This window comes from Dama dama, chromosome 4 (genome assembly GCF_033118175.1).
Source record: "Dama dama isolate Ldn47 chromosome 4, ASM3311817v1, whole genome shotgun sequence".
Lineage (NCBI taxonomy): Eukaryota > Metazoa > Chordata > Mammalia > Artiodactyla > Cervidae > Dama > Dama dama.
Window position 1 is genome coordinate 39623299 of NC_083684.1, and position 11162 is coordinate 39634460.

The following is an 11162-nucleotide window of genomic DNA, read 5'->3' on the forward strand; positions in this document are numbered from 1 at the left end:
AGGAAAGTGTGGCTACAAGGGAAAGGGGACACTGCCTATACTTACCTCCGATACCTGTGGCCCCCACCGGCCTGGGCTGGCTAAACTAGCCTATGAGCCTCCAGGAGCTGCCCAGGTTAGCCAGGAGTCAAGGCACATAAAGTAAATATTTGCTGACAGCCCTCCCCCGGTGCCCGAACCCCATGCTGGAGCTTGGAGGCTCTCTGAAAAGAACTGTGGAAACATAGAGGACATCTGTCTGTCCAGCACGATCCCTGCTCCTAGTAACAGCAGCTCTCCCGTTCCGGGGCCATTCCTCTTCTACTCCAGCATCCACCTCCCACCTCCCACCATGCCCACCTGGGAAGAGTCGGCACCTGACCCAAGAATGACCAATAAGGGTTCCCTTCAGGGTGGGCCTGGGACCAATGAGAATTCTACCCTGGGATTCTTGTCTCTAGAAAGCAGGCTTCTGCAGACTTTAATGTGCACAGGATTCACTCAATGGGTAGATTTTCAGGACCTCCCCCAAGAGTCTGATGCTTAGGCCCTAAGGTGGGGAACGGGAATCTGCTGCTGCCACATATGCAGGACTACAAGGCCAGTACAGTCGCCCAGGGTGAGAGAGGAAGAGAAAGCTTTGCAGAGTTACACTGTGTCTCGAAAGCTAAGGAGGAGTTCACCAAGCAGCACGTGATCCTGCCAACCGCTTCTGCCTTCTTGTGACAATCTCCCTGCGTGGCACAGACGGCCCCAGGCTCTCCTGATTTTCCTCCCATCTCTCTGGTGGCTCTCGTCCGTTATCTTTATGGGCTTAGCTCCTAGTACTCCGTGTTCTTCAGGGTGCTAGCTTCATCCTCTTTCCTATGACCTTTCTCCCACTAGAAGTCACCCTTGGGTGTCCTGAATTCCATCAGGCCAGAATGTAACTCATAATCTCACCTGCTGCGCCCCCTTCCACATTAAAAACAGCCATTCCTTTATAAGGCCAAGAGGAAGAGGAAGAAGAGGAGGGGAAGGTGGAGGTGACACTCTTACCATGCTTTCTACATGCCAGACACTGCTCTACTTGTTCTCACATCTTAAAGCATTTAAACCTCGAAACAGCAGAGGGCTACGTCCTGCATATCAGGAACACCTTCCTGCATTCCCAGGCTGGGTCAGGTGCTCCGGCTCTGGCTTCCACGGCTCCTAGGATCAAAGTGTTTGTAACACTGTGTTATGACTCACTGTTTACCCATCGGTCTCTGACCATGAGCTCCGAGAGGGCAAAGGCCTCTCTGTTGTATCCTCTGGCCTGGCTCAGGGCCAGACATGGGGTGGATGTGCAAAGAAGCATTTGTGGAACACAGGATTGTATTCACTGGCTGCATGACCTCAGACAAGTCGTGAACATCTGTGAGCCTCAGTCTCCTCATCTTTACCTTGTAAAGGCTCTAGTATCGTGTCTGAGACAAAGGAGACTCTCAGCAAATGTTTACTCATTATTGTTGCTGTCACCATTCTGAACAAGCAAGGCATTCTGGAAAGAGGACCCAGCCTAAGAAAAGGCCCTGATGGAAAGGCTGTAGCGGTTCAGAAAGAGGGGAGCAGTCTGGGTTCTTGTTCAGATAGAAAGGGGTTAAAAGGCATGTGAAGGGCAGGGACAAGGGCAGATACTGCAGGCCCCTGCAGTCCGGGGAGCCATCGGAGCCGCGCTGTGCTCTTTAAGCAGGGAGCTGACGTGATTGGATACGGGTGAAAATGAAGTACTGATGAATAATTCAAAGTCCTATCTCTGCTGTATCAAATGGGCACTAGAGCTTGTTATCCTGAAAAATGTACAGAGCTCTTTGAAAGAAGAAAGGTCTCAGAGGCCCCTAAGAATACTTCTCTGGATGCCTAGGGGGTCCCCAGACCTACTCAGGGAAAGCCAGGGGGCAGCCAGAAATGCTCCAGGAGTTCTTTGACCTGGTTCTTAGAAGGGGCATGGAGGCCCCTGGACCTATGGGCAGGAAAACAGACGGGACTTAGGTAAACCATCAGAGTGGGCAGGAAAGGATGATGGTAGGACATGCCAAGGACAAAGTGTGGAAAGTCGGGAGACTTGGGGAGGAAGAATGAAATATGAGCTGAAAAAACCACAAAGAAGTGGAAAGGTTTTAGGAGTTACTATGAATGGCCTGAATGTCACACCACCTGATTCTTTAATCCACATACATGGGCAGACTCAAAGGTGGTTTGTTTGAATTAAATGTATTTGAAAACAGTCTCCAGAAAAGTTTTAAGTACAGAACAAAGAACTTCCCCCCACCCCAAACTATTTGAGAGTAAGTTGCCAGCCTAACACCACATCACCTCAAATACTACATACAGGGATGTTTTCCTCCTTTACCAGAATACAACCACCAAAACCTGAAAGTTACTCAAGATATATTACTACCATCCAACTGTCAATGACATTACTTTGCCTACAAAGGTCTGTATAGTCAAAGGTACGGTTTTTCCAGTAGTCATGTAGGGACGTAAGCCGGACAATAAAAAAGGCTGAGGCCAAAGAATTAATGGCTTTGAACTGTGGCACTGGAGAAGACTCTTGAGAGTCCCTTGGACTGCAAGATCAAACCAGTCAATCCTAAAGGATATCAGTCCTGAATATTCATTGGAAGGACTGACGCTGAAGCTGAAGCTCCAATATTTTGGCCACCTGATGTGAAAAACTGACCCATTAGAAAAAACCCTGATGCTGGGAAAGATTGAAGGCAGGAGGAGAAGGGGACGATAGAGGATGAGATGGCTGGATGGCATCATCAATTCAATGGACATGAGTTTGAGCAGGTTCCAGGAGATGGTGATGGACAGAGGAGCCTGGAGTGCTGCAGTCCACAGGGTCGCAGAGTTGGACATGACTGAGCGACTGAACTGATACTGACACTTATATTACTAATGGCGTTTACTTCTAGGGATTAGGCTTGGGTCTCCCAGGCTTGTCCTCCACTGTTACTCTTCCCCGCCGCTCTCTTGTAATGAACAAATAAATCTGAAGCAATCAAATTAAGTACTGACTGAAATGAATTATAACCCACCAAAGAAATCACATCCATTGAGATTTTGAGGAGGCAGGGAATGTTGTTTCTTATTAAACTTTCAATTAATTTATATAAATATAGGCTGACTTTTTTTTTTTTAATGGGTTGTAATCCATTACAAATTTTGTTTTTTTAATGCTCAAATTGTCCCTCAAACCTAGCCACTGGACTGCTGTTTTGTTTTTTTTTTTTTTTTGGACACATCTCCATTGCTCTGAGCCCTTTCTGTCTGGCATAGATGTCCAAGCTCACTTATACTTTCCCTATACTAGCCCTGACTTTTTTTGGAAAAGGGTACCTCAAAAATGAGTCTGGACCTGAGGTATGTTCAGTAGGCTGTTGCTGCTCTCAGGTCTGAGCTATCAGTGCAACCAGCTAGGGAATGTGTATATAAACACACACATATACATGCACATACTTACATCTATATATTGGTTCTCTCTCAGTGTGAAAATGAGTTCATAACGCTATATCCAACTCCAGTTCAGCATTCTAGTTTTCTCTCTTCATTCTTTGTAACTCCCTTCTCCAGTGGTGAGGACCCTGGTTACTCTTTCATCTGGTAATTTGCTTAATCCATGCCTCTGTGTTCATCCATCCCATCATCACTCCCACCCCTACCCATATGTGCTTCTACCATGCGGCCCCACACCGGGCCACCCCTCTCCTGCGGAGGCTCCCTTCACCTGCCTCAGGTTCTGACACCTCCTGTGGATGCTCGCCTCACCCCACCCACGCTGACAGTCTGAGCCAGTTCAGCTCCACGCCACCCTCCCTCTGGCGGGCTTGCTCTCCTCACCTGACTTGGGCTCCAACACTGGTGTCCTGCCCAAGCCCTGCCCTGGGCAGGAAGCTGCCCTCCTCACCCTACTCAGGTTAATGCTCCATGCTGGGCCATTCCCTCATCCCCACCCACACGGACACTCTCAGTTTCCAAAACCCAGCCCAGGGTCACCACCCCACCACACCCTGACCTACCAAGTTCTGCCCACCTAAAGGCTGTAGGGGCAAGTCAGTGGGGAACAGGAAGACCACAAAGACCTCAGTGTTTATTTGGAGCAGAGAGCAGACTGTGGTGGTAGAGACAGCAGGTGTCTGTTGCTCCCAGCAGACTCTTAAGCCCTGCGGGGAAGGCTTACCTCCATCACCAGCATCTTGAGTCACCCTCTCTTGCCCATGGTTTCCTGCGAGAGGGCAGTGGTAGCTGAGGAGCAGGGAGGAGGCCCCAGGAGACCCCATACCTCACCACGTATTCAGGTGCCCACGCGCGCAGATGGTGGAGCGCTGCCTTGCCCAAGAAATCAGGCAGTTGCCCAGGTGATGGAATTTATGGTGTGCTGAAAGTGTGCCTGCCCTAAAATAGCACTCTTGCTCATAGTCTAAACTAGCAATTTATTTCTTCGGATTTAAGACCTGGTGTTTAGCTCGACTGGGTGGGGAAGAGGCCTCGGGTAGAGAAGGTAGGGACGGGGCAGCAGTCACAACTCTGCTCTTCTGTGTGACCGGGACACGTCTTTTCCCTCCTTGGCCTTATTCCCCACCTTGAAAGTGGCGATTTCTAAGACCCTTCAAAAACTAAGGTGTGTCTCTCACAGCTGGGACAGGGTTGGCTGTTTCAGGATGGTCTGCACACCAGGCACTCTGCTGCATGTCCATTCCAGTGCATCCAGCCTCCCTGTGAGGCAGGTGAGAATCTGCTCACCGCTCTCCAGATGAAGACACTGAGACTCAGACGGGTTAAGTGACTTGTCACCCAAGTCCACCTGACTCAGGGTTCGCAGCTGAGACCGTCCAGGCTGGAACTGTGGGCTGTGGTTTTCCTTGTATGTCAGAGCAGCTCCAGTTCAGCTCAATGCCAGAAACACTTCTGGTTCCAAGTGTGGGCAGAGTGGCTGGTCTGAGGCTGTGCTGGTGATGCTCCCCCTTAAGGACCCAGAGCCAGTTGTGTCTGTTGTACACCTTTTGTGCCTAGGACCACGATGGCTGTGAGAGCCACTGGAGAAACGTGCTCCCAGGGGCAAAACCTCCCAGGAGTTGTCCTAGTTATGAACTCACCAGTCTACGGAAGTTGATCCCCACTGGGGCAGTGAGAGGGAAGAGAAGGTGGGGCAGGTAAGAGGACACCCAGAAGCCACATGCAAAGATCACCAGCATCCAAATTCCATGAGTCATGAAAACATGGACCTTGACCCAGCCTTACAAACCCTTCATGTGGATGTTCTCGAAGGGCGTTCTGTGGAACCTGGAGGTTTGTCCACAGTCATGCTCAGCTGGGAACGCCCACACTTGAGCCTTTCTGAAGAGTCACACCTACCCAGTCCCCTGTAAAACAAATCAAGACTGAAAACCTGTTTCCACAGAGTTACACCTTGAGTTTTCCAATCCTTCTTGACTGCCTATGACATGGCCAGAGGACACTCTGGGAAACCTAGATTTAGGCCTTCACAAATGCAAAGAGCAATGTTAAGAGCAAGGCTGCCTGAGAGGGGACCACAAGTCAGAACCACAGCTCCGGGCTGTACCAGCACAGCTGCTTTATTACAGAGCAAAGTCCTGGCGTCTGCTAGCCTCCTGCAGCTCTGCTGGAACAGAGGACAGATCTGCTCAGACGGGCCTGCAGGGCGCAAAGCCACCTGGTGCTAATTGGAACCTTGGAAATACCTCCTCACCACACATATATCGTCTGTATACACAGTTTAAACAATGACAGTGTTCTGTTTCCCATGGACTCCAAGGATTCATTCCAGGCCAGCATTTGTTAGATGATTCTGAGTAGGTCAGAAATGGATTCACAGTAAAATGGTGCCAAATATTTTAAGTACCAAGGACAGATGTAACACGCCACAAGCTGCTGACAGATGTGCCAAAGCACCCCCCACTCTTTAAAATAAATTACTGCATTCAACAGGGACATAGTTTAAATTGTTAAATTCTTCCCCACAGGAAACTTAAGATGCTTAAAATCTGAGGTTCACATCATGTTTGCCTTTCAAGGACTTTCAAATAGAAAGTCCTTTCCACAGAGAAGCTGACTGGGTGAGGTGGGTTTGTGGTGAAGGCTGACCATCATTTAGGAATGTTAACTCAGTCCTACACCCAAAAAGTCAGTTCAATTAAATGTTCCAGGAAAACATCTTTGACATAAATGAATAAATCATAAATGAAAAACATAATGAAAACATCTCACGTCACTCCTATGATTTATCCTGACTTGCTTGATGAGAACAATCAAGATGGAACACAAAAGTTAATTTTAACCTTACCCACATAGAAATTTCTTCACAAGATTAGAAACACTTTAAAGGTTAGGTTCTTCTTGTCTGAAATGCTGGCCAGGGTTGGGGAAAGGACCTTGTGACTTCTCAACCCTCCCACACAGCACCCTGGTTCCCAGTTATCTGGTGACCGCCCTTCCCCCCATTCCTGGCCTCTCTACCCCTTGCCACCTCAGCAGTGTCTCCTCTCCCATCAAGCTGTGAGTCCCTCAGTCAGAGCCTAGGGAGAGACTTCTGGGCTATGCCTCAACCGGAGTCTGGCTCCCTGTACCAGCAGAAAGCAATGTCCACCCACAGTGGGAGTTTTGGCTTCTTCCTCCTGCTCCCAACAACCCTGCCACAGGCCTGTCATCTCCATCTCCTCCTAGTCAGAACTCACCATCTGTGCCTCCCCCAGCAAGTCAGAAAGAGCATCCAAACAGCACTCTGCACCCTCATGGTTATCCGCAGGCCTTCACAGGGTAAGGCACACAGCACGAAGTAACAATCACTGTCCTTGCCTTCAGAATCCAAGGCTCTGGTGTGGGATCCCATGGGTACAGTACCAAACAGTTACAGGATATCCATCCCTCCAACCTCTATTTTCTTCAGAGATGAGACGACCTTTAGACTACTAATTGTGAAATCCCACAAATGGATAGGGTAGATTCTACAGGGATACAAATGGGGTTGCTGGAACAATATTCACTGGAGAGCTTCCTAGAGGTATGTTCAGGGTCAACCATCACACTGAGGACCTACCACATACCGGGCACTTGTGTGCCTCCTCTAATGTTCACAACAACTGGGAAGAAACTTTATCCCCACTTTACTATGAAAGGAGGCCTAAGAGGGGTGAAGTTCCCCAAGCCTCATTGTTTTCTTGTTCTACTTCTTGATCAATTTCTCATCTACCTAAACTGTTACTTGCCTGATTCAAAAGTAATGAGACTTCCATAAAGTAAGAGGAAGCACCAGGATTGGAACCTACTCCCCAACATTCTAGCTGCCTCAGTCCACGTGCTGTCCCCAGTCCACAGGTGGCCGGAAAGGGAATGGGGGGTGGTGGTGGTGGTGGTGTGTGTGAAGGCCACCAGGCAGGTGGACAGGCAGGCTGGCCTCTCACATACATTCAAGAGTATCTGTACTGATGCAGGTCTACATCTCAGGGCCCGCCAGGAGCCGTTACCACTTGTGACCCACCAAATCACTCATACCTAAGGGGCAGAGATCCTTCCAAGGGGAGTGGCAGGCATTCCAACCTGCCTTTCTCAGGAAAGTACTGACTGCAATCCTGTCCCCTTTTGCAGAGGTGTACTGTATACTTTTCCTTTGGGTACATTCTCTGCCATGTTTCTCCCCACCTAACAAGGACTCCTTCATCCCCAACAGAAAAGGGTAAAGGCTGTGGAGGAGCACCATGCATGCTTATGATGACAGATGAAAACACCCTCAATTGCTTTTATTTTCCCCATTTGCTTCAAAAATGAGCACAATGAATCCAAGTGTAGCTCCGCTGACTGCGTTCAAATTCTGGCTCTGACCCTGGTAGCTGCCTAACCTGTCCATGTTTAGTTTGCCTCTATAGGGTTTTTGTAAAGATTAAATCAATTTACATAAAACATCTAGAGGAATCACTGGTATCATCAAATAAAGTAAACTCTATTTACTCACAAAACTTCCTAAACTAAATTTTAAGCCAAAATATAACAAGTTAATAATTTCCACAACTGCTGACAGCTGTACAGAATGATGTGATCTTTATGAAAGGGACACTGAAACATTTAACAAAAACTACATTTACGTGGGCATTTCCTGACAGCCCAGGGGTTAGGACTCTGAGCTCTCACTGGCAAGGGCCTGGGTTCGATCCCTGGCTGGGGAACTAGGAACCCACAAGCCGCACAGTGTGGTCGGCCAAGACAAAAAGAAACAAGAAAAAAACAACAACAAAAAACACGAGTAACGCAGTAAAGGAAGTCACAGGAAATTTAAAAACAAAACAAACTACATTTGCCTTTTAAGGAGGAAGAGCCACACTAGGAATTTACCCTGAAGATGCATCTCCACAAATAAAAGCAACACATGCACAAGGCTACTCACTGCAGCATTGCCTAAAAACAAAATGACTGGAAATGTCCCAAATGCCTAGCTACAAGAGACTGATTCAGTAAACCACGGTACATCCGCATAATCAAGTACTGTGGAGCCATAAACAACAATAATAAACTGAACTGATATATATATAAACAACTTTTAGGCAACTTTTAGGTGAAAAAGTACACATTGTATGTCCACTGAAAGGGCCGAGAGGCAACAGCATCCATAATATGAAGCATGCCCACAGTCTAGATCTTGGTTTCTAAATACCAGCCCTCCCTAAAGGGACCAGGGGAAAGACAAGGTGAGCTTGGAACACCTTTTTGTGGCAGAAACTAGAGAAATGCTCAAAGAACAATGATGGAGTCAAAAGGACACAGCTCTATCTGGGAGAGTCTACTATCCAGAATATATAAAGAACTCTTACCATTCAACAGTAAGACAAATAGTTTTAAAGTGGGCAAAGGATTTGAACACACACCTCTCCTAAGAGGCTATGTAAATGGCCAACAAACAAGCAGATGAAAAGATGCTCAACATCATTAGTCATTGAGATACCATTTCACTCACTAGGAGAGCTATAGTCAAAGCAAACAAAAAACTCCCAGAAAGCAAGTCTCGGCCAAGATATGGAGCAAGAACATTATACACTGATAGCAGGAATATAAAGTGGTTCAGTTGCTATGGAAAAGTTTGGGGGTTCTTCTGCTAAAACAGAATTACCAATTTAGCCCTTCCACTTGTAAGTATCTGCCTAAAGAACATATGCTTACATAAAAACTCACACATGAATCTTCGCAGTAGCCTTATTCATAATAACCAACAACTTGAAATAACCCGAATGTGCATCAACTTATGAATGGATAAAATATGGTCTTCCATCTAATGGGACATCATTCAGTCATAAAAGGAATGATACAGTGTTACATGGATGAACTTAGAAAACATGCTAGGATGAAATAAACCAGATACAAAAAGGCCACATGTTGAAAGAGTCCAACTATGTAAAATATCCAGGATAGGCAAATCCCTGGTTAGATCTGTGGTTGCTAGGAATGGGGAGAAGGAAGTGGGACTAGCAGGCATGGAGTTCCTTTTTAGGGTATTAAGTTTGATGATGGCAATAGGTGTACAATATAATGAATATACATACCAAAACCCCCTGAATATTCTAAAATGATGAATTTTATCTCAATAAAAGGGAAAAAAGGACACAGCTGGTTGAAGAAGCTCCCACTCATCAAATCTGGAGCCATCTGAGCATCAAATAGAGCAAGCTATTAGATTACAACAGTTCGAATTAAAAAAACAAAACTAAATTCATAGTGAAAACAAGAAGAGTAGAGGGACAAAAACTTTTTTATAGATGAATGCCAGCTGATACAGGCAGGGGATGATGGGATAAGAAAATTACCATTTAAGAATTTCTCGGTGGGAGGGGGGATCGGGATTGGGAATACATGTAAATCCATGGCTGATTCATATCAATGTATGACAAAACCCACTGGAAAAAAAAAAAAAAAAGGATAGGGCGATCCAGAATAAAAAAAAAAAAAGAATTTCTCATGTGGTTATATATGGAATTTAGAAAGATGGTAACGATAACCCTATATGCAAAACAGAAAAAGAGACACGGAAGTACAGAACAGACTTTTGAACTCTGTGGGAGAAGGTGAGGGTGGGATGTTTCAAAAGAACAGCATGTATATTATCTATGGTGAAACAGATCAACAGCCCAGGTGGGATGCATGAGACAAGTGCTCGGGCCTGGTGCACTGGGAAGACCCAGAGGAATCGGGTGGAGAGGGAGGTGGGAGGGGGGATCGGGATGGGGAATGCATGTAACTCTATGGCTGATTCATATCAATGTGTGACAAAACCCACTGAAATGTTGTGAAGTAATTAGCCTCCAACTAATAAAAAAAAAAAAAAAAGAATTTCTCATGTGGTAACTGTTTTAGGAAAGGATCACCAGTGGATGCTACAAATGATGTGTAAAAGGTGGCTGAGAGCCAAGATCTTCAAGGGTATCACCTCAGTTTGACAGACATGGAGGACATACCTTCACCAAAGCATCACCCACACAGAAATAAACCTGATGTGCCATACTGGAGCACATTCGACTTCACTCATGTAGCATTCTTACAAAAACTGTTTAACCTAAATGAAATCATGAGGAAACACTAAGACAAATCCAGACTGTGGGATATTCTCACAAGACAACTGGCCTGGATCCAGCTAATATATTTAGGGGTGAAATATCCTGGTGTTTAAAACTGATTTTAAATGGCTTGGGGGGAAAAAAAAGTGCGATAGATATAAGGAAGGAGGGAGAGAGGAAGAGAGGCAAAGAGAAAAAAAACATGGCAAAAAGTCAATTACTGGTGAATCTATGTAAAAGAACACAGGTATTCAATATATTCCTCTTTCAACTTCTCTGTTGAAAATTTTTTTCAAAATAAAAAGTTGGGGAGAAATTTTCTGTAATCAGCTTTAAAAGAACAGAAAATCCAACATGCTTAAAAGTGTAATAATCAGAAACACAATTCCTCTCTAATATAAAGTATCTGATTTTCTTAAACATACTTTACTGTTGCCCATTTCAGTAAGTGAGAAACATTATGGTATAATTGCTCTGAAATTCCTCTATGAATCCTCAAGGTTTCTAAAAAAGTTAAGCGAAAATTTCTTAGCCCAATTCTGACAATCAAAAATTTACCTAAGAGGCAAGAAACTATGCTGGACAACTCACAACCCTTGC